Raw genomic sequence first — 23,135 nt, 5'->3', positions numbered from 1 at the left:
AGCATTTCATACAGCTTACAATGGTCCCTTACACCATACAATTTAAATGAATATTTCAGGAGTAATCGTAAATCAAAGTTTCATATAATTGTACGAAATGTTGAAGACGCTATCCGCAGTTAGTCCAAATTTTTACCATCTTATGCGCTGGGATCGCTTTACTTACCCCCACCATGCACTACGCACGGTGGGACCGTTCAGAGACCTATTGATTAAAAATATTACAGATCGTGTCATTCACGACGACGCGGGACTTCACTCGTAATGTCATGTTATTAAAGCTTAGATTTGACAATCTGCGCGTCATCGTGGATGACACGAACTTTACCTACATCGCACTACTGAGTGGACCTTTGGCGCCCGATCAACTAGTTCCACATAATAGTCAAGAGCATGTTAACGGATAGTGTTTGTATAGTATGTTTATGCAGGCAGTGTCCGGTTTCATTCCTCTTAAGTGCACAGACTGAGCGGGCGGAAATTGAAAGATACCCGTTAATATTACATAGCAAACATATCGCAACGATAAACGAGGAAAGGTAAGTATGTAGGTATAATTCTAAAAAAAAACCTTTTCATAGTCAAATTTCTTTTCAGCTATATAATTTTAGAATGAAGCTCAATATTCCAAAACGATCAAATCGAAGTTGAAACTATAAGAGTAATAAACATTAAATAAAACTAAAAAAACATAGATCCGAATTGAGAACCTTGAAATCTTGAAGTCGGTTAAAATGTTTAAACTTCGAATCATTATCTTTTTATATGCTGCGTCCATTTGGATTAAAATGATGACCCTAAATATTGCCTTTATGTCATGATGATGATGGCATGGCTGTTGATAGAAAAAATCCTGGAGAATTCTGAACACTACTATATACTGTAGTGGGGAATTCCCCACGAAATACTTAAGTCTAGAAAGTTGTGACTACTTTCTAGACTTATTTCTTTTCAAGAGCAACACAATATTCCATTGTTATTTCCTTCCAATGCTCTTAGTTCCCATCTAATACCGCAAACAGCCGCAATCTAACTAAATTAAAGACGTCTAGCCAATAAAACTCAATTCAAACAACTCAATCATAACAAACTTTACTTTAAAATCGTGCGTTTGAATACCAGTTTTAAAATAAGGATTCTAAGTCTTAATATTCCAGAAATGTAAGAGAAATATGCGAGATTCCGGAATTAAATGGATTCCTTTAGAAACAAATTACTCGTGATTCCTTTGATGTGGATGGAAGTTGACTCTCAGAAGGTAATAATTAGTTTGTGTAATGGTCATAAATGTTAGTTAAAGTTTTCAATGGCCGTTTTGCCGTTTAAAACTGTACATTGACGCAAATTTGAGCACTTAGTTCGGTCTTAATTTTTCATTAAACAGGAAAGGTAATCCCCATGGGTAGTTACGTCGATTTCACGAATATTTAGTCCTAATAGCCCAAGGCAATCTATACCTTTAATCTGGACTTTAACTTCAATTTGCGAAATCACAGGAATATCAATTTAATAATTAAAATAATTTGTTTGTATTGTTAATAATCATTTAAATAGTTTGTAATTATGTTGGCACAATAATTTAATAAAGGTTGGTAATAATAAATAGAGGTTGACTTAACTTTTGCTACATCAATGTAATGTCCATAACATGTTATATGTATAGGTATTATTTAAGTTTATGAGTATATATCTGCATACTACGTAAGTAACTTAACTGAAATAACAAATAAAGAACTTTACTTACTAAGCTTACAAGATTTAAATAAGCAACTTTTGCACCACGGATGTTTATAAAAAAATGCGTTTAAAACTTTGATACACAATAATGTAACCACACAACTAAGAAATCATACTTGTACTTAACAGCACTGTTTGCAGATATACATGAATAATTACTACACTAATCACTATAAAGCAGAAGGCGGGAATAGCTTGAAGCTTTGAATAGCCCAACTATTCCACACATGTGCTGATGAACTTGTAATGACTTGGGGTTGAGGCTACACGGTGCCCGCGGGCGATTGATATCTCTACGTATTTAAATAGAAACTCATAAGATAAGTACAAAATGTACATAATTAGTTATTGTTACAAATACTAATGTAATATAGGTATTGTGCATTCTTTGGTTCCCTATTTTTGGCATATTTTTTTTTGTAATAATTATATTCTGCATAATAATATTAGGTGCAATATACTGTTAGCATAAACTCACTTGGTACTGGATAGTTCTGCATACGTTCTCTTCGCATTATATTTTATCGGTCGAAGTATCTTTTGGCATAAAATTAATGTCCGAATTAAGACCTGTTATCTATTTCATTTCGCAGAATTTTAGTATTATAACTTGATTTTTGCATAACTCGCTATTTAGCATAAACAAGCATAATATCTTATGGCATAGAAAAGTTTTGCATACTTGCAAGAGCCATATATTATGTATGTAGGCCGAATATTTTTTGCCAGAAAAAAAATTGCCGATTGTTTCGCAATTCACGACTACATGAAGCAGTTGGATGTGGTTAGCTCCGGCGTTGCGGAAGAGCAGCACTTCCTCCCTCGCGTGATGAAGCACGGTCACTACAGTCAGCTCCGCAGCTTCGTTACAGCGAGCGAGGGCTGCCCTCCCTCCGCGTCTCCATTTTCGCAATTGGTCTCTACGGGTAGGACAGACAAGACCACGTGGATAGTGGGGTGCTCTGATTTTAGATGACTGTAAAGAAACTGTAAGCAACATTTTTAATTCCTATACCCGCTATTCCTACTTTCCTCTGCTCTGCCTACTCCAGTCTGTCACTGGTGGTGTGTTTTAGACTACGCTTTTGTTTCCTAATGTTTGTAATTAGCCGACTTGTCAGAGGATAAGAGTCATCTTAGAAAACTGATAGCTAGTTTAAAACGTTAGCATAGTTTGAAATTAGTGACGAGTTTGATTTCAAACTAATGTTCCATTACAAATGCTTGAGGTTTTGATTACCTAGTACTTACCTACTCTATACGTATTTGTTTGAATCTGTTAGGGTTTTTTATACTACGTCGGTGGCAAACAAGCATACGGCCTGCCTGATGGTAAGCAGTCTCCGTAGCCTATGTACGCCCGCAACTCCAGAGACCGAGGTCGAGGTCGGTTTTACCATTTCCTTTCTTGTCAATTTATCATCACAGTATATTGAAATATAAAACGAATCTTAGCAACTGTGTATTTTTTAAAACCTTACATTTTATTTCATGCGTCACATTAGGAAATATAATAAAGTACAAAGTATTTGCCTAACAAGCCCGCCTCGTGCCTGCAAAGATTATAAGGAAGCCTATTTGAATATTCAAAACATAACTTGTTGACCGAAGCGCAAGCGGAGGTCCCCATTTTTAACCGACTTCAAAAAAGGAGGAGGTTCTCAATTCGTCGGAATATTTTTTTTTAATTTTTTTTTTAACCGGGGCATTTTGCTTGCCTATGTCAGGATGTTTTCCTCTACAGGTCGCAATTTTTAACCAATTCTCGAGAAATTTTATGAGCAGATTCTACTTAGTTATTAAAAAAATTTCAAGATGCGGAATTGGCATTAAGGTCTTAAGCGTCAATAGCGTCTATGGCTCTTAAGACTATTATGAGTTTCCTGTGATAACGATTCAACGAACTAAGTATTTTTCTCATTTACATTTTCTAAGCTTAACGCGATGTCTACAGCTCACAGATCCACTAGTTTTATATTGTTGACCCGACCCGAACACCTGGGAAACGGAAGCCCTTAAAAGAGCGGAATGGCGTAACCTTCTACATGACGGCATAGCGAAGCGTGATGAAGTCTGGCTCGATGATTTAAAGCAGAAAAGACTTCGGACTGCACAGGAACCATCAACAGTTCGCGCTTCACCTGCGATCTTTGTGGCAGAAAGTGCCGTGCTGCGATTGGGCTTTACAGTCACAGGAAAAGATGAGCCGCACCTCCGATCTCCGACGGCGCACGGACCTCTTCTTCTTCTTCTTAATTAATAACCTGTCGCTGCAACAATCATCTGTCAAGATGCTGTGGCCAATGATGATGATGATAAAATCAAGTTGAGCTATAGAAAGTTTAAATAGGCCTCAAGGGCGCTTATTTGTCTACGGTAAACATCGTGTGTTAAATTGTCACTTTGGCCTCACGTGCAGAAAATGTGGGACGTATTTTATTTTATGAAAAGATTTTGCCTAGATCTCAGAAGCGGTAGGCTAAAGAAGTTTTACTACAAGCTAGTGTTTGGAGATTGAATTTATACCGCTTTTTTGAGTTACTGTCTCACAAAATAAAGTTTATCAAGTCGTTTATACGTATATATATATCTAAGCAGCTAACATAACAGAGAAAAATACTCAAAAATATTTTTAAATTTTATTAAAAGTTTTGAATTGAAATAAATATTCCCTCGTCGTGGAAAGTACAGTTACCTGAATAATATGTTACTCTTCGAGAGCCGGAGAAATATGTCAAACGCTCTTATAGCTTTAGAAATAAGATCTTGTCACATATTTTTAAGTGCTGTAGATTACGCTTGTGAAGAAAATTATGAATAAATGTCGGTAACTAGCTAAAGTTTTTCAATAAACTCACTTCTTTCCGTGGTGGGTAAAATGCTAAAATCTACCAATAATCATCAAAGATCTAATCTGAATTTTCTTAATCCAGTTGTGTGTCATGATATTTAATTGTAATTCTCGCGCCGTTGCTAATGGTTCCGGGTTCAAGTCCGAATTACCCGAAGCGAATTATATACGGACCCTGAATTACTAATGTGGAACAAGGAGCTGCGAAGCACACGTGGGGCAGTGTGTGCCGTAAGGTGTTTGAAAAATGTTCATGGCTTGTCAGTCTGATTTCTGACGTTAAAAGAGCTGGCCTGGTGAATACCTTTGCTTCGAGTTTGACAAGTGCATTTCGCCTATCAAAGATTTTAGACATGTACAATAATATTTATATAACTATTTAGCCCCTTTCTAAGGTTTCATAGTCACCTAGAAACGCTTATAGTTTCGCCATGTCCGTCTGTCTGTCCGTACTCGGCTTTGCTCCGTAATCGTTAGTGCTAGAAAGCTGGAATTTGGCATGAATACATTAATCATGCATGGACAGAACGGTAAAATAAAACCTAACAAAATATTATTTTTTAAGTTTTTTTTTGTGCTTTAACCCAATAGTGTGGGTTATTGTTGGATAGGTATTTTAAAACGAATATGGGTCTCTAAAAACATTCTCTGATATAGTTTATATTTTCGGAAATAATCACCCCGAAAGAAAAAAAATGTGCCTACCTAACTTTTTAACCATGGGTTCTCCTAAAAAAAAATCGTGAAACAAAAACTTAATAAATACTTTCAATTAAAACTATAGAGCACATGATCGGTCCAGCCGTTATTGAGTTATTGCAAAAGTAAAAAGATGCGTACAAAGCGCTGCAAAGTTACTCCCTTAATCCCTTATGTTTATAACGTACATGATACTTAATAATAGCCCCCGTTTGGCCTATCCTAACAATATGGTACCTGCGAAACCCTTCACTGAGCATGGCTCGATATGCTCTTGACCAATTTTTTATTTATTGCTGAGTATATACTCTACTTAATAATGATTTTCTAACCTCACTTCTACGAGTATACTATCTTTATTCCCTGGTTGCTTTAAAATTATTTCATATAAAATCCACTTTCATGAGCTTTAGAATTTCACTTACGTTATTAGACGAACCAAACATGAAACCACTTTTTGCGCTCATGTCACTCGAACACCGATGCTCCCGGCATCTTTCTTCGTCTCGGTGGGAAACTAATACAGTTCCAAGGTTCAGAATGCCTGTCATAAAAGAGAGCGGTGGTTTTGTAGCTCCCGTTTTAATACGATGTGACACTATGGCCGAGGGCAGGGCAAGCTTTTTGGGTTTTTATACAAGCCTTGACATTGTAAGCACAAAGGATGTATACATATAAAATTACATGAAAGATTTATTTTATGTTTTAGGTACAATATAGTCGAGGAGTTCACTATGTAGCTACTGTGATTTTATGGTAACTACTAGAAAATTCAGCGAGTTTGGGCTAATGTGATTACGAGATCAAGATTTTGGGGGTTGAAAGTACTGTCGTGAATAAACAAAGTAGCTAAGTAAGTATAACTGACCGAGCGTTTGCGAAGCTCTAAGTTTCAGCTTAAGCAAAAATGCTTTCGTATGTCCGCAGCATGTTCTCGTCTATGGAACGCAATTATCAACCGATTCTCGTATAATTTTTTGAGCAAATTCTACAATAAGATATTATTTTGTGTCAGTTTAGTTATTGGATTATTATTTATTCTGTTTCAAGCCATGCTCGCGAGGTCTAGTAAGTAGGTAAGAATAGACCTGTAAGTTACGGCAGGTAGCTCGACACTCGCATCTACCGTGTGTTACAAATTGTACTTATTTTGTTACATGTTCACGCAATTTGTTCTTGTCAATGTTGGTGTACTTCATGCGAAATGAGCATCTTTGTTATCCAATACTGCCTTTCATTTATAAATTTGTCACGTGCTTCCGCGCCGACATTAAATGACATAAGCCATAAAAGTACCATATTTCACGTATTCACTTAAATGGAAAACTGTACAATCCAAAAACTCTGTACCTATATGAGGTGCTTTTGTTTTCTTTCTATCTTAAACTACTTTAATGGATGATAACAAAAAAATTAGAATTATTTCAGAGCTGTGAAAAAATACTCATACTTCTAACTTTTTACGATAGGTACTTTGTTATTAGATAGATAGATAGATAGATAGATTCATTTATTTCTTATTGGAAATGTACATTATATTTTACATGTCAAAATAAAATGCATTCACAAAAAGATCGTCACAACATAATAACAACAATAATAATAATAACTACGAATCGGAATAAAATAAAACAGTAAACAAATTAAAATAAAAAAAAATATAAAAACACTTTCTATAAATAGAAATATTTGTCAAAATTATTAACGAATAAAAATAAAAAATACAGCTAGGACAACCTAGGTAATGTCAAAAAGTCAAAAATTTTAATAATACAATAATACGTACAAAAAAAGAATAGAGCAATGTCAAAATTTACTAATTAATAATTTATAAATATAAATAATATTAAAAATCGAATAATTGGCATTTTATTCTTTATATTCTTTGACAGAATACAGCGTTTTGGTCAATAAAAGTTCCTTCAATCGGCGACCAAATAATTCGTCCGATGATTCATTTTTGAGAGTGGCGGGTAGACGTTCATAAAACGCCGGGCCTATTACGCGTGGGTTTTTGTCGAGCAGCGCGAGGCGCCGCGGCACGGACTGTAATCGGCCGGTCTGGCGGGTTATTCTGCCAGGCATGTTAACACGTTTGAATAAATGGATATTGCGGCGTGTGAACATAATAATTTCATAAACATAGAGAGAGTAGTGCGTCATTATGTTATATTTCTTAAAGAGCTGTCGACACGGGTGTCTGGGATGTACACCTGCTAATATACGTAAGGCTTTTTTTTTGTAATTTAAACACCCTATCTGATTCTGTGCAATTTCCGTATAAAATAATACCGTACAACATGAGCGATTGAAAATAGGAGTAGTATATTTGGAGCAGCGTATGTTTTGAAATAATTGGCTTTAGTTTTCGCATCGCGAATATAGCACTACTAAGCCTTTCGCATAAGTTGTTAATGTGTTCTTTCCATTTTAGTTTTGCATCGACGGTAAATCCAAGGAATTTGCTCGAATCACAGCTTGGAATTTGAGTATGTATTTGTGGAATATTCACCAAAGGACTGGCTGAAAAAAGCATTATATGGGATTTTGTGACGTTGAGGATGAGGCCGTTTGCCGAGAACCACTCACGAAGTTGGCTGCACGTATTCGCTAATTTTTCCTCGAGCTGCGAGTACGTATGCGCCTTCACTACCACGGTGGTGTCATCAGCAAACAATACCATCGAGCCTTCAGCAACAGAGGAAGGCAGATCGTTAATAAATATTAAGAACAGGGTATTTCCGAGCGCGGAGCCTTGAGGTATGCCCTGTTCCAGTGTACCTGCATCGGATTTAACATTTTTGCCCTTGATTTTGACCTCGACTGTCTGCCGTCTATTTTTAAGGAACGTCTTAAATAATTTGTGGGTGTTATCAGCGATTCCATAGTATCCTATCTTTTCTAACAGTAGGTCATGATTTATAACGTCGAAGGCTTTGGACAAGTCGCAGAATACCCCTGCCGGTTTGTACTTATCGTCTAACGCCGTTGCTACGCAATCATATACTTCGTATGCAGCTGTTTTGGTGGACCTATTTTTTCTATATGCAAATTGTTTGTCCGTCAGTAGGTCATTTGTCTCTAAGTGATGCATTAAACTATTTGATATAATTGATTCAACTAATTTAGAGATGTTGGGGACTATAGTGATAGGTCTGTAATTGTCCACAGCAGTTTTTTCACCTTTTCCCTTATAAACAGGACATACTCGAGTGCTTTTCAGTACGTCCGGGTACTCACCGCACGAGAACACGGTGTTAATGAGTTCTACTAGTAGCCCTGCGACGACTGGCCAGATGCACTCGAGTATGTTAAGGGAAATATCGTAAATATCTAGCGTCCGGCGTGTTTTTACCATGGACCTCAGACTGCGGTTTAGGTCTGTGAGTGTGATTTTAGGCAGAATGAAAGTTGGTACGTTTTTATTTATTAGATGATGCCTAACGTGCTTCACAGAGTCTGGCTTGTTTATATTTAATTTATATTTTGATGTTACCGTTAGAAAGTGACGATTTAATACTTCCGGTACTTGGCTGGATGGCAAGTCGTGTCCTTTTTCATCTCTGAGTGATATAGTATGTCGTGACGGTTTTGCAAACGACTCCTCGTTCACTATACGCCACATCTCCTTCGACGGGTTTTTACTATTTGCTATACGGTTTCCTAAGTATTCTCGGCGGGCGGTCAAAGTTTCCGACCTAATGCGATCTGCTTGGTAGCTGATGCACTCCGCGAGATTTTCCATATTTGGGTACTGTCGTTTTATTACTGTCAAGTCATTGTAATTAGTAATCAATTTAGAAAGACTTTCCGTAATCCATGGTGCATGTTTGGTTTTTTTAACTAAAATATTTTTCATCGGAAAGTGAATGTCAATGTAGTACATTAAAATATTAAATAATTTGTCAAATTTATCATTAATAGAAATTACGTCATCGAATACAAAATTCCAATTATAATTCTCAATGTCAATATAAAAAGTAATTAATGATTCGTCAGTAAATAGTCTTTTTTGGATGAAACTGTTTGGTTCGAGTGTTTGTCGGGGTGGAGTAGGGAGGGTGAATACCTGTGCGTTATGGTCGCTGATGGGGGTATCTAGCGGCCTGGCTTTAATGCCCAGGTACTCGCGCGGCACCAGCCCGCAGTCGATACAGGTTGAGCTGTGCGCGGACACACGGGTTGGAAACTCGACACAGTTTTTACACCCATACATTTGTAAGATTTCGTTTACCCGCCGCCTCGATACGTTCTCTGACATGAAATCGACGTTTTGGTCGCCGACTAGAATGAAACTTTTATTCTCGTTTATTAATCTATCTAATAATAATTCTAGCTTATCTAAGTAAATTTCAAAGTCGCCGTTTCCGCTTCTGTACAATACAATTACTATTAGACCTATTTTACAAATTTCAATTGCAGTGAACTCAATATGAAATTCGATGGCCAGGCTCTGTAGGTCGTTTCGTTGGCGGTACTCAATATCGGCCCGTGTGTACAGCGCCACGCCGCCATGTTCGATATTCGTGCGACAGTAGCTATTTGCAAGCCGATAACCACATAACCTAACTCGTTCTATTTCGTATTTCTTGCACCATGTCTCGTATTATTCATCATCATTATCATATCAGCCCTTTATCGCCCACTTCTGAGCCGGTCCTGAGCTAATCGCATCCAGAAGTGACCCGCAATTTTCCGAATGTCGTCCACCCAGCGAGCCAACGGACGCCAGGGGCTTCTTTCATCCGAAAGCCACCATTCCGTTAACATTGTAGTCCACCAGCCATCACTCTGCCTAGCAACATGTCCCGCCCAACTCCATTTTAGGTTATAATGACGCAACTCACGTCTAGCACCTAGTGTAGTTATTAGGCAATATATACATGATAATTATTTACAATAACATTAGTGGATGTTAGAATAGGGCCCGTGGTCAGCTTTTTGACGTAATTTAGACATAAAGTTCGAATAAGACCTTTGGACACCGTTTTTGTCCATTTTCGGAACACAAGTCTTTGTCACTTTTATTAGCTGGGCACAATTTTCAGCTCTCCAATTATTTTTTACACTCAACTACTCGAACAGCCAAAAAAACTATCAATGAGCCAACATTGTGGAAGATTTGTGGGATTTCGGACTTTGTTACATACAAATGGTATGTTAATTGGAGTCCAAGAATTGTAATGTATGTTTGCTCAAACTTGTCCATAATACTTGTGTTTAATATTGCCTGATATAGTAAAATTATTGCTAGTATAGTATCAACCATTTCGAGGTATTTTGCTAAAAGGAAAATAACTTTCATCATCCAAACTGAATGATTTCCTTTTGTAATTTCGAGTCATCTAGCGACACTGAGGCATAATGGTCGATTTTTAGGGTTCCGTAGCCAAAGGGTTAAACGGGACTTTATTACTGAGACTCCGCTTTCCGTCCATCCGTCCGTCCGTCTGTCACCAGGCTGTATCTCATGAACTGTGATAGTTAGCCAGTTGAAGTTTCTACAGATTATGTATTTCTGTTGTCGCTATAACAACAAATAATAAAAACAGAATAAAATAAATATTTATTTTCAATCTCTAAGTTCTCATCCAATCATCGAAGTTAAGCAACGTCGGGCGGGGTCAATACTTGGATGGGTGACCGTTTTTATAGATAATGGTACGGAACCCTTCCTGTGTGAGTCCGACTGGCACTTGGCCGATTTCACTGATCAGTGTATTCCGGGGCTCTTACCTTCTAGCACCATTCCAGGCCTATCTTTTTTTAATGATCAACGAATGTACGGTTGGTAACACTTAAAAAATTTGGCAGCATCTCGTTCGCTCATGGAATAAGTGCTTTGGAGTCAATTCAGGGTTGCCTTGGTTATTATCTTCGCTGGCCAGCCACTACTACTTTTGCGATTCATAGTCAAGGAATTTCTGTACTAAAATGAGACCCCCTGTGTCCCATGTTTAAGTTAGAAGTTTTAAAATGTACAAGTTTCTTGTTTCGACTCCATTCTAACAAAAACAAATGTCTGAAAAAATAAAACGTTTCAAATTCAAGAATGTCAAAAGAACTAGCAAACTTTACTAACTCTTTTTGTTTACATAGATAGTTTTGTTTATAAGTCTACAGAAAATCATTCTCTTGTTTTGAGTTTCAAATTCTGATACATTAAAAGATAGTCAGGAAATCGAATGTAGGTACATTACAAGTACAATAGAAGTTTAGGCTTCTTTTTTTTTCTTCTTTCTCATACTTAGGTCAAAAGCAAATGCGAAATGAAACCTGTGGGACAAACCTATCACCAACAAACTGGCAATTTAACTTAAGATTTAATTATTACAGTATTGATTCTAGTTATTACATTTTTATCACGAAACGTAATTTGATTACTATGGAAAACAGTCGTGCCGCCGCGGTGTCGAAAATTCAATAATGTTTATCAATGATGAAACGGAAATATATAAATCTGATTTACGAAAATTTTATGATAATATTATGTACTTGTATTATTTATCTACTTTCAGAAATATGCTGCCTCATAATAATGATTTCTTACACAATGTTCAACAACTTCAAAAAAAATAACCGGCCAAGAGCATGTCGGGCCACGCTCAGTGTAGGGTTCCGTAGTTACCCTTCCGTCACAATAAGCTAAACTGGAGCTTAAAGTATAGTAAATTGTTAACCAAGGGATGAAACGGTAGCTTTCACCCGAGTTAAACAAATAGGCAAATTTGCATAATCAGTACCTAATTAAAGTAAGTCTTTTTACTATGAAGGGAAAACTTTTTGCGATAACTCCAAAACAGCTAAACTGATCATGTCCGCTATAGTTTTCATTTAATGTCTTTCTTAAGCTCTACTTCCACGATTTTTTTCATATTTTTTGAGCCTATGGTTCAAAAGTTAGAGGGGGGGACACATTTTTTTTTTGCTTTCGGAGCGATTATCTCCGAATATATTCACTTTATCAAAAAATGTTTCTTGAAAACCCCATTAATTTTGAAAGACCTTTCCAACGATACCCCACACTCTAGGGTTGAAGCGAAAAAAAAATTTCACCCCCACTTTACGTGTAGGGGAGGTACCCTAAAAAAAATTAAATTTTTTGATTTTATTGTACGACTTTGTCGGCTTTATTGATTTATATATCCATGCCAAATTTCAGCTTTCTAGCACTAACGACCACGGAGCAAAGCCTCGGACAGACAGACAGACAGACAGACAGACGGACATGGCGAAACTATAAGGGTTCCTAGTTGACTACGGAACCCTAAAAATGGTAAATTCCCCACGACGTACCCGTAAGTATAAATATACTTAATAATTTTTGAGGGTCCGTACCAAAAAGGTATACTCTTTTTTCTTAGGAAGGTACTCTGTCCGTCCGTTTGGCTGTCTGTCTGACACATCGCTAAATATCTCGAGAACCAGTGCAGCTATCAATTTGAAGTTTGGAAGAGTTATGAACAACGCTTACCTGAATGCATTGAAAGTATTTTTTTTTTAATTTACTATGGAACTCAATATGAGAGGGCCCAAAAGTTCAAAGTCTAATTACTAGTTTAAGTATAGTATCGTTTGGCAGAACTTAGTGATGCAGCGAATAAAACGAGGTCATACTTGACCAGTTTTTTTTATTCAATACTGGTCATTATTTTGTAACAGGGTTCCAGCTTTAGCCTTTTCCTTTGCCAGATTTTAAATCTTTCCGTGTGGGTTAAATAAATAAATATATACGCGTAAAACACGTTTTAGGTTGGTTAAATAAATAAATATACATGCTCTGTCCTGACAACATAATATACATCTAGATACACGCGTATGCTGTGTGTCCGATAAGTATCTTTAGAAATTGGACAATATGGCCTTAGATTTTATATTTTTGGAAATCAATCCCACTGAAATTCATAGGCACACGAGCGAAGCCGTAGGCATGTGAATCATCAACATAACCCCGATAAATCCTGAATGTGGCTTCGACTGCACATTGCACCGCGTAAATTGGGTTATTGTATTCCTAAATTAATTCCACCGGTCACGCGATAAGTCTGATAAACACGCCTATCTTTTTAATTACGCCGGTCCAAGCCTTGATTAAAAACTGTATATATTGTTGCTGCTCAGCTGATTGGGTTTTATTAACGAAATAAAACGGACGCCCTGGATTTTGGTAAGCAGGTCTAATTTCGGCACAACTCATGTCACTCCGAGGATATTGGCAGATGTTTACTTTGATTAAAACGCATAAAAGAAAATGAATTTTGGAATTTTCTAGTCTATGAGATTATTTTTTTTTAGCCATGTCACAGTAATATTTATTTACAATAACAATATACATAATGGATATATACAGATGATACTAGCTTATATCAAAAATAGGCCCTTGAGGCATTGCACCAAGGATGCTGGCGGCATTTCCTCGTTGTATCGCAATACGTTGTGCGAGGAAGCCGCCAGCTCTTCGGTCACCAGTTAATTAGATTATTATTAGAGATTATTGGTTTTTGAACTAGATCTTTTGCACAATTTTCTCATATAGGATATAGGAAAATAGGTATATCTTTCGAAAAACTAGAGTAAAGCAGATATTTTTAGCATAAAGTGCTAGCTTAAATTTGCGTTATTGTCGCAAATTTAAGTATATATAAAGCTCCGGCTGTTACATCGGCATAAGGTTACCAATACAATTCTTTCCGCGTGGTGTAATTTTCGTATTCTGTGAAAAAGTTTCTCATTAGATGTAGCTTTTTAGGGTTCCGTAGCCAAATGGCATAAAACGGAACCCTTATAGTTTCGCCATGTCCGTCTGTCTGTCTGTCTGTCTGTCTGTCTGTCTGTCTGTCTGTCCGAGGCTTTGCTCCGTGGTCGTTAGTGCTAGAAAGCTGAAATTTGGCATGGATATATAAATCAATAAATCCGACAAAGTCGTACAATAAAATCTAAAAATTTAATTTTTTGTGAGTACCTCCCCTACACGTAAAGTGGGAGTGATTTTTTTTTTTCGCTTCAACCCTAGAGTGTGGGGTATCGTTGGAAAGGTCTTTCAAAACTAATAGGGGTTTTCAAGAAACATTTTTTGATAAAATGAATAAATTCGGAGATAATCGCTCCGAAAGAAAAAAAAATGTGTCCCCCCCTCTAACTTTTGAACCATAGGTCCAAAAAATATGAAAAAAATCGTGGAAGTAGAGCTTAAGAAAGACATTAAATGAAAACTATAGCGGACATGATCAGTTTAGCTGTTTTTGAGTTATCGCAAAAAGTTTTTACGTGTATTTAAAAATGTAACCTAAAAAGTGAGTGATTGGGAAAGTGTCTATTTCACTTGAGGCAAGTGTGACTGCATTTTTTTTTATACTACGTCGGTGGCAAACAAGCATACGGCCCGCCTGATGGTAAGCAGTATCCGTAGCCTATGTACGCCTGCAACTCCAGAGGAGTTACATGCGCGTTGCCGACCCTAACCCCATCCCGCCCCTCGTATGATACACTTTCCCCGTATCAGGGACCGTAAACAATTATTTCTTATATTATTCATGATATAATATAAATATAATATGATATAAATATTTGTGTTTATTTATGTTCTGTCTTGTTCTGTTGGTATTCTGTTCTATTTTTGTTTTATGTTTTATTTTTTAATTTTGAGAGCCCTGAAAACCAGAGCCGCGTCTAAAAGGCACGGCTTATGCTGATCGGTATCCTATTTGGTGTACGTGTGATTATTTACTTTGTTTATTTTGTTTGTTTTAATGCCAAATAAATATTTTTCTATTTCAATTTCTATAACTTAGTTTCTCCAACAACATCGCAACACTTAAGCTTAACATCGCTATTCGCGGAACCCTTAATATTCAAATTGATTTGCTCTTGATTCATTTTCCCACCCCACATGACAAATTACTTCCACCAAATATAACGAAAGTAATTGCCACAATTTTCTGATTTTTTTTACCGTAAGAGACTTGTAAATATGTAGCTGTACATATTTTGTTCAAGCGCTTACCAAGATATCAATATTCAATTGCTTTTTGACCTATTATTACGCGCTTTAATTTACTTTCATCTGTCCTGTTGTCTGTAATGAAATCTTGCACGTTAAATTTAACCCACTGTCCGGTTTTGATGAAGCTGAAAATTTGCATACATTACATGTGACAATGAAAAATTATGGTACCATTCGGGTTGATCTTATTTGTGATAAAACAACGCAACTTAATTGTGTTTGGGGTTTTTAGAATTATCTCGATGAGTATTAGTTGCATGTGGAAAGAAAAGTACAGTCAGCGATAAAAGCTTGTACTATTTTTTTTGCCAAAAACTTACTTATTTATTAATACGCAAGAAACAAACTGTTTGTTAATTGTTATCTCCCCTTTGATCGTCTTCATATCTCTGAGTCAAATAAATATCCATATGCGTTTGTTGTTAATTTATCAGAAAAACATGTTTTACTTATACAATACGAACAAAATTTGCATAGTGCAAACCTGCAAAGTTTTCCATTCCCCGACAAAGTAAACGGGGGCTTTCAGCGGAGCTTTTTTAACAAAAGCATTCTATTCCAGGTGGGCCATTGTGCCGTACAGTCAACGACACCGTTGAGTACGCAGTACAGTGGCCTTCAATAAAAGTCGCTCAAGTGGCGCTCGTAAAACGAAAATTGCCATAGTGCAACTTGGCTTACTACTAGTTCTCGATCTTGAATTGAGTCGCTTAACATCAAGTTCAGATAAATCCATCTGTCAGATTATGCGACTTTGGTAATAGAATAGAATAGATTTATCTGAGTTTGAAGTTAAGCGACACAATGTACACTTTTCTTAAAGTAATGGTATAATTAAGCTCTTTCGCAGCTGTGTCTGTTAATTCCCTTAGTAAAATGAGTGACCGAATGAACTGAATGAATGAATCGAATGAAAAATGAAGTTTGCGAATGTTTAGCCTAGTGGGTAGTAACACTAGTAACCCTGCCTACGAAGCTGATGGTCCCGGGTTCAAATCCTGGTAAGGGCAGTTATTCGTGTGATGAGCATGGATATTTGTTCCTGAGTCATGGGTGTTTTCTATGTATTTAAGTATTTATAAATATTTATATATTATATATATCGTTGTCTAAAACCCTCAACACAAGCCTTATTGAGCTTACTGTGGGACTTAGTCAATTTGTGTAATAATGTCCTATAATATTTATTTATTTATTGTTGTTTGCGGCGCTTGCTGTAGAAACTATGACAATGACTTGAAATTGACTACAAATATGGTACCTATATGTTTTTCTTGAGACATTAATACTTACTTTAGGAGTGGGAATTGAATATACGACCTTTGGTTTGAAAGCTTCACCATCCACATAGCAGGCAAGTTGATTTAGGGACTGGCGTTAGGCGCTAAATCACTGAATTTGAAATACCTATCACTAGTTATATTAAATGTTCCAAATTAATTTCTGAAATAACAATGGCCAACTCTTCAAAAGCGTGGGTTGTCAAAATAATAGACTGATTTTAGAGCAGACCATTGTTTTGTTATGGTTTGCTTTTCGAAATTTTGAATAGGTACAACAAATACATTAAATTATTGTACTTTAGGCCTTGGCTTGGAATCATTGGAAAAATGTTCATTGCATCAATATACATTGAAGTTAAATGACCAAATATATTGCACCGATAGTACTAGCATTCAAAATCGATTAACTGAGGATCATAAACTAGCTTTTATTCTTCAATACAAGTGGCGTGGGGACATAGTTCAAAGGAGGCTGGTTCACGCGATTCTTTTCATTTATTGGTAAAGTTGTCTACAACGCTGCAAGAACTAGATTCAATGTTAGTTTACTTCCAAAACTTTGAAAGATACTTCATTTCAGATATAGGCTTACTTTTTAATTTACGTTTTTTTAGTTTACTAATTTGTACATAGTGTTCATTTAATAAATAAAAAATATTATAGGACATTATTACACAAATTGACTAAGTTCTACTGTAATAAGCTCAATAAGGCTTGTGTTGAGGGTACTTAAACAACGATATATATAATATATAAATATTTATAAATACTTAAATACATAGAAAACACCCATGACTCAGGAACAAATATCCATGCTCATCACACGAATAAATGCCCTTACCAGGATTTGAACCCGGGACCATCAGCTTCGTGGGTAGGGTCACTACCCACTATATAGGCCAAACCGGTCGTCAAAATTTGTCTATCATGTTTTACTATTTTACTCTCAATCGTTCAAAAGATGACTGGAAGAGATCCCAGGGATAAGTTCGCCTTTGTACATTGCAAATATTCTGTTTTATTGTATCTTAACCTGCCCTATATACAACAAAGTGTTTACATTCATATAGCTTTTGCTTTACTTTGAACAGTCACCAACTTTATACCAAACCGATTTTACACGTCTAAATTCAAAGAAAGTTGTACTAAATCTATAAGAACGTTTAATAGTTTGGATGGTTCTAGTTTCGTTAAAAAAACGGTAGAAGTAGAAAATTACTTAATAGGTACTTTGGAGATTAGTAATTTTTTTTCAATATCTGTTATATTTAAGAAATGATCGCCTGATTACACTTAATAACTAAGTATACTGTGTATACATACGTAGTAAAAAAATATTCAATTATGTATTTATAATACGTATGACTAGGTAGATAAACATTTACATTGTACTTTACCCATATCAAACTTATTAGTTACGGCATAACTTTCGTAAACAATGTATGCACGTAAATTTACCAATTTGTTACCGAAACTTTACCGAAGAAGCGTTTTCGTTCCTACCTAAAGTTGGGTATCACCTGCTAGGGGTGGATATTCAGAATGAATTGTGTCTCCTCATTCTAACCTTGGTACCTTAACAAAAACACGTGACGTCTCGCAAAGTAGATAAACACAGAACTGAACTATAGGTAAGAAATTTAACAGGTACCTAAACACTTTTATTGCTGATTATATATTTTCTCATGTGCATGATAAATAAATAAATATTATAGGTCATTATTATAACAAATTTACTAAGACCTACAGTAAGCTCAATAAGGCTTGTATTGTGGGTACTTAGACAACGATATATGAAATATACAAATACTTAAATACATAGAAAATATCCAAGACTTAGGATCAAATATCCATGCTCATCACACAAATAAATGCCCTTACCAGGATATGAATCCGGGCCCATCTGCTTCATAGGCAGGGTCACCCGCTAGGCTAGACAGGTTGTCAAAACCATTATAAATAACCATGATAGTACCAAGTACTTCTCTAGGCTTATATAATGAGGCTAAACTCGATATTTTTACTGTGTCATCTTTCTATGGAGTTGCGTGTACACGCCGTAACGAGGAGCCTGCCGGGTTAACCCCGCTTTATTTCCCTGTCAAATTGAGTTGGGACTGATATGACAGCTCGGGGGCGAATCGCTACAAAAAGTGATTCATGTTGCTTTAAGAATTATATTATAATTTAGTTTTATTCGGTGACAAATTACGTGCATATAAGGCATAATATTATCGTTTTACTCTAGGTAGGTAAGGCACTTCTATAGAATTAGTTTTAAAAAAAAAACACACCCTTTCTCTCTATAAAGAAAACATGCTCTTTAAAAAAAATAAGTCTCTTAAATTAATTCTTTAAACAGATAAACTTACTTAATTTGTGCATTTTCCACAGCACTGCACTATAATAAATATTAAAACCACACGATTGCATAACTTACCTGAAGCTCAAGATCTGGCGTAATTAAATGATAATGCAAATTTTGGATGCAAATGCAAATCAAGAAATTACCTTCACAAGCTCGTATTACACTCTCATCTTTATCCGAATTTGAATCTAGTGTAATCCAGTAACAAGGTTGCAATTGGGATGACTGTATTGTTAAGTTAAGAGAGTGAAAAGTTGGTCTTTGACATGCAAATGCCTTGAGGTTGGCGTTGGTGCAACAGAGCACGTTCCTCGAACATTATCTGCTCTTGTTTGGTATTAGCAGGATATCTGGGGAAAAGCAGTTCCCACAGCTATTTACTCGGCTGACGAAAAAGAAAAGAAACGTGGTCAGTCGCCATCAGATATATCGGAGCGGCCAAGGTGCTCATAAACATCTAAACATCTCTTTGGTCGCTCCGATAATCAGATGGCGACTGTACGTTCGTATATACTCGCACAATGAACCAAAAATGTTTTTATGGTCATTGAAGTATTCGTAAGTCTCGAGTATTAGCCATATAAGGTGGCAAATGCTAAGTACTTATTGTAATTAACCATAATATATTTTTTTTAATTCCGCTACCTAAAGGTTGTCCTGAATAGATCGCTTTTTAGCGATAAGACCGCCTGTTGTTTACCTCTTCTTTATGTGTTTTATTATTTGTACTGTTTCTGTATTGAGGTATGCAATAAAGATTTGTTGTATTTGTATTTGTAATTATTTAATTACCAAAGGCGGTTACGTACTACGAGTACAGACAGTCCTAAAATGATATTAATATACAAATACTGAAATAAATAAATAAATATTTGGGAACAATCGTACGCGAATCGACCTAGCCCTAAACTAAGCAAAGCTTGTACAGTCAGCAATACTTTTCGTTTAGCACTATTGCATCCAAACTTCTATGCAGGGGGGTAACTTTTCTTCGCAGCTGACTGTACTATGGGTACTAGGCGACAATTTACATACGTAAATAGTTAAATACATGCTTATATACATAGAAGACATCCATGGCTCAGGAACTCTGTGTTTATCACACAAATAAATGCCCTTACCGGGATTCAAACCCGGGACCATCGGCTTCATACGTCACTACCCACTAGCCCAGACCGGTCGTCAACAAATACATGTTATGTCTACTTTGAAATAGAAGAGCTAGTGGACTGGTGATATTGATCGTAGAACCGGCATCTAGACTGACAATTTAAAATAAATGAATAGTTTGAAAAATACTAGAAAAAACACGCTTTCTCACAAGTGCAAACACGACTATGATACGATATTCCATCATGGAATGCCAGTGCATATCTTCCGTCTTCATCATCAGACCTTGAAACCTAATCGCGGTCAAAGTTCATTACAAGACTTTTCTAACAAATCCAAACACAGTTATGATACGATGTTCCATCATGAAGTTCCAGTTCATATCTTCCGGCTTCATCATCAGATCAGTTCGACGGTACCATATTATTGTATTGTCATCAGAACTACATACAGCTGCCAATTTTCATGACGCTACGATCCTTGGAAGATGGTTAAATTAGTTACCTTAGATAAAAATCTTTATTTCATAATACAGATATACAACTTACAGACGAACACTTTAAAAAGAACAAACACAAATCAAACTTACAACTAACTACAACTAACTATAAAACTAAACAAGCAATAACTAGATACAATTAAAATATTAAAAAAAAATAAAAATAAAATAAACTAAATCTTAAAACCTTACCTTACCTTACCTTACCTTACCTTAGATTCCATTACATATTTACATACAGGTCGACCTAATAAAAGTGTGTTAATAACGCGTAAACCTCTCATCAATTTCCAGTAATAAGACTTTTACAGTACATATGGTGCTACTTTATAGCACTAGTGCGAAAATTAGCTTATTACGTTACTGTGTCGTACATTTAAAGGGCCATATGTACTGTAAAACGTTGTACGATACATGTGCGAATAGGTAATATCTCAACTCGTGTCGATTTAAAACACTCCCTTCGGTCGTGTTTTAATTTATCGCCACTCGTTTTGAATTTCCTATTTTTCGCACTTGTATCGTAATGTACTATTGTGTAGAATTCAGAATTTCCTAATAATGCCTGAGCAGTAGCTATTTACAAAATAACATGGCGGTTTCAATTACGCTATCTGTGATTAATTAAAAAGACGTGGTCCAAATGTAGATAAGAGGATATCATTAGTTGCGTGGGTCGCCTTGTTTCTAGGTTAAGCGATAACCTTCTTTCATTTAGCCTGTTACCTACCTATGTTAATTTTATACGGTTAATTATTTTTCTTTAAAATAGAACACGCTTGTTATTAATGGACTTTTTTTTAAGGCTGCGTATTTTTAATATCCTAATAGCTCAATTCAATTCGCCTATAATTGAATATTTTTATTCTAGAAGGCACCGATAATTAGAAAATAAATGTTTTTTTACTTTTATATATTTATTTAATTTATCATTTTTTAGGGTTCCGTAGTCAACTAGGAACCCTTATAGTTTCGCCATGTCCGTCTGTCTGTCTGTCTGTCTGTCCGAGGCTTTGCTCCGTGGTCGTTAGTGATAGAAAGCTGAAATTCGGCATGGATATACAAATCAATAAAGCCGACAAAGTCGTACAATAAAATCTAAAAAAATAATCTTTTGAGGGTACCTTCCCTACACGTAAAGTGGGGGTGAATTTTTTTTTTGCTTTAACCCTACAGTGTGGGGTATCGTTGGAAAGGTCTTTCAAAACTAATAGGGGTCTTCAACAAACATTTTTTGATAAAGTGAATATATTCGGAGATAATCGCTCCGAAAGAAAAAAAAAAGTGTCCCCCCCGCTCTAACTTTTGAACCATAGGTCCAAAAAATATGAAAAAAATCGTGGAAGTAGAGCTTAAGAAAGACATTAAATGAAAACTATAGCGGACATGATCAGTTTAGCTGTTTTTGAGTTATCGCAAAAAGTTTCCCCTTCATAGTAAAAAGACGTACTTTAATTAGGTACTGATTATGTAAATTTGCCTATTTGTTTAACTCGCGTGAAAGGTACCGTTTCATCCCTTGGTTAACAATTTACTATACTTTAAGCTCCAGTTTAGCTTATTGTGACGGAAGAGTAACTACGGAACCCTACACTGAGTGTGGCCCGACATGCTCTTGGCCGGTTTTATTTATGATAGAGGAGGCAAACGAGCAAACGGATCACCTGATGGTAAGCGATTACCGCCGCCCATGGACACCTGCAACACCAGAGGGGTTGTTATCATACACAATTAATGGCTATATGATCATAAATCTAAGCCTAAATGAACCTGCGTCATTGTTCCCAGAACACTGGCCGCGTTCCCCCTCTGCCATAGTGAGGCTAAGTTTTTGTGCAAATAAATGCTGAAATGGGTGTTATACCTATACAATATAAAATGTGACCAAGGCCTAGTAACAAACCAGTGTCTGTACATTTGCGGCAGATTTCACCTATTCATTTTATAATTTACATAGTAGTGTTTTCACTTAACACAAATTTGATTTAGATTAATTGGATTTGTACCCTACTTATAGGTCATACGCAAAAGAACTGCCTCGCTAGTGAATAGGATGCGGAGCAGCTCTAACGGCATCCTGAAAATGTTTGTAGGAAAGCCTGATTCTCCCATGCACAAACATATTAATAAATTAATGATCATGGGTAGTTTAATTGCGTGAATTTTAATTTTGAATTTTAATTTAATGTAGTTATTTTATTGTGAATTTTAAGTTAATTTATTTATAATATTTGAATTTCAATTTAATTAATTAATTTATTTTTAAATATTAACAATATATTTTAAGTCACTATGTACCTAACCCCAATGGATCCTAGTTATCTAAATAAAGAAATTTTATTATTATATTATTATTACTAAATATTTTAATGAATGAATGCCATTATATCCAAAAATAGATTAAACTAACTAATCAGTTAAATAATCAAATTTAACTATAAAACAATACGAGGTATAGTTGAGTCAAACACTCGCTGCTCCTATAGTACAGAAGTGAAAAGTTGTTATTATAAACGCATTTATAGATAGTAAACATTACTTTTTTTCCGATTGGCGAAATCCCAATTTTTTCAAATTTAATTTGG

The sequence above is a fragment of the Cydia pomonella genome, chromosome 22 (assembly GCF_033807575.1).
Source record: "Cydia pomonella isolate Wapato2018A chromosome 22, ilCydPomo1, whole genome shotgun sequence".
NCBI classification, from domain to species: domain Eukaryota; kingdom Metazoa; phylum Arthropoda; class Insecta; order Lepidoptera; family Tortricidae; genus Cydia; species Cydia pomonella.
Note: the sequence above shows the minus strand (reverse complement) of the source record.